The sequence below is a fragment of the Macaca mulatta genome, chromosome 1 (assembly GCF_049350105.2).
Source record: "Macaca mulatta isolate MMU2019108-1 chromosome 1, T2T-MMU8v2.0, whole genome shotgun sequence".
In the NCBI taxonomy this organism is placed as follows: Eukaryota; Metazoa; Chordata; class Mammalia; order Primates; family Cercopithecidae; genus Macaca; species Macaca mulatta.
In genome coordinates, this window is record NC_133406.1 from 149,597,001 (window position 1) to 149,599,603 (window position 2,603).

General features: G+C 38.1%; 1 pseudogene; it reads right to left on the reverse strand.

Moving 5' to 3' along the window:
- Positions 1 to 1,493: 1,493 nt before the first annotated feature.
- LOC697297 (large ribosomal subunit protein uL18 pseudogene) lies at positions 1,494 to 2,386 on the reverse strand (annotated as a pseudogene).
- Between the last annotated feature and the right edge of the window lie 217 nt (positions 2,387 to 2,603).

Genomic DNA, 2,603 nt, shown 5'->3' on the forward strand with positions numbered 1-2,603 from the left:
GTTAGTTGAACTGAATGGAATTATTTATTGCATACCTGCTATGTGTAAAGTTCTGTGCTCAGGTCAGCATGGGACAAAAATAAGTATAAAACTTGGTTGCTGTTTACATCATCTCTCTTTCTACTCCACACATCCTCCCTACCCCCACTCCAATGAACAAACATACTGAACTATTTGCAGTTCCACAAGAGTGACTTGCTTTACAGTTTTGGTATTAGGAGGTTGATCCAGAACTAGTGGGATACTGAGCAAAATCCACACTTGATTTGACTTTATTACTAGTAGATTAATGTTTCATTTCTTTCTTTTTGGTTGGAATTATGAAGTATTGGAATGAGGAGAATTATTTGTTTTTATTCAAGACTGAATTGCATTTTGTTTTTGAGCAAGTCATTTGAGACCACAACTTACTTTATGTTTTTTATCAGGTAATTCCATTCACTGGTAATCTGGTAATAACTAATGGATTCATATACTGTGTAAAATATGGTCAGATTTTAACATATTAACAGTAACCACATTATTAAAAAGTCAAAAAATAACAGATGCTGGTGAGGTTGCAGAGAAAAGAGAACACAAATACACTGTTGGTGGGAATATAAATTGGTTCAACTGTTGTGGAAAACAGTGTGACAATTTCTTAAAAAGCTGAAAACAGAACTACCATTCAACCCAGCAATCCTATCACTAGGTATGTGCCCAAAGGAATATAAATCATTCTATCATAAAGACACATGCATATGTATGCTCATTGAAGTACCCCTCACAATAGCCAAGACTTGAATCAACCTAAATGCCCATCAGTGGTAGACTGGATAAAGAAAATGTGGTATGTATACACCACGGAATACTATGCAACCATGAAAAGAATGAGATCACATCCTTTGCAGGAATACGGATGGAGCTGGAGGCCATTATCCTTAGCAAACTAATTCAGGAATAGAAAACCAAATGCTGCATGTTCTCTTATAAGTGGGAACTAAATGATAAGAACACAGGGACGCAAGGGAGGGAACAACACACACTAGGGCCCACCTGAGGGTGGAAGGCGGGAGGAGGGAGAGGATCAGAAAAAAATAACTACTGGGTACTAGGCTAAGTAACTGCGTCACGAGATAATCTGTTCAAAACCCCTGTGACATGAGTTTACCTGTATAACAAACCTGCATATGTACTCCTGAACCTAAAATAAAAGTTTCAAAATAACAGCAACAACAAAAACCAGTAGCAGCATCTTGCTTTTTCTTTCTTTAAAACATTTACCAGGTGTATTCATTGGAGCATCATTTTATTCACAATGTATTATGAATTTTCTCCCAGAGTCAAACTGTTTTCCACATCTTGACTTTCATTCTCAACTGCGATTTCCTTAAATATTTTGGCATTGAGCCACATAACTCGTCTTTGGATTTTTCCAGTACCTGTATTTTTTTTTTTTCTGTCCATAAGTTTATTGTCTTTATCTGAAAAATCCTCATAGAAAATTGTTTGGTTTAGCTCTCAGCAGCTCACTCCTGAACTCTGAGGAAGTTTGCCTTCATTGAGCTACCCAATCTTTCTTCTGAGCAAGGGACATTTTGGGACGGTTCCACCTCTTCTTTTTAACTTCTTTCTTGGGCTTCTTTTCATAGACTAGACTCTCTCATATAGCAGCATGAGCTTTCTCATACAACTCCTCCATCATGTCTGGAGTTACGCTGTTCTTTATGTATTGAGAGAACTGTTTCTTGAAGCATCTTCATCTTATTCCGTTAAGTAGCACATGTAATCTGAAACATTCTGGCCCATGATGTGCTTCTGGTGTACTTCTGCATTACATTTCTTGCTTTCAGAATCATAACCAGGGAATTATTTAGTACTGTGAGGGACAGACAAGCCTTCATGCACAGCTCCCTTCAGGGCACCAAAACCTTTATTGCCAGTGATAGTTCTGGCAAGACCTGCATCCTAATTGCAGGTAAAGGCACCTGGCTGACCATCAATGCTTACCACATTGTAGTTATCGCCAGTCGCCTCCACTTGGCCTTCATAGATCTTGTCCATGCCAAACCTATTGAGAAGCCTGCGGGCCAGCAGCAGGCCAGTACAATACGCTGCAGCATTAATTTGTCAGGTCAACCTTCACACTGTATTTTGGCAGTTTGTGTGCATATGCCGTGCAGACTATCATATCTCCCTCTATACGGGCATAAGCAATCTGACAAATGATATCTCTGTTTGTTACACGAACTATCATCCTGTATTTGGGTGTGTTGTATTTATTTTTATCCTGTATCACCAAACGTTTCTGAGCATAGTAATCAGTTTTACCCTCTTGTCATCTTCTAAATTTCACTTGGTATCTCTTAAAGTAGGCCTTATTCTTAATAACTTTTACAAACCACATCCTGCAGAACAGAGACCCGCGTCTGCGGCTCAACAGAGACCTTACGTGTATTTTTTTTTCTTTTTGCATTACTTTATTCAAGTTTTCTGTCATTATGTTTCTCCTATTCATAGACAGTTTTTGAGATCTATTTTGTTTGTACAGCGTTTCATCAACTATTACTACTTCTGCTATTATAATTACTGTGATTACTTTTACTGCTATTATGACTTCCACA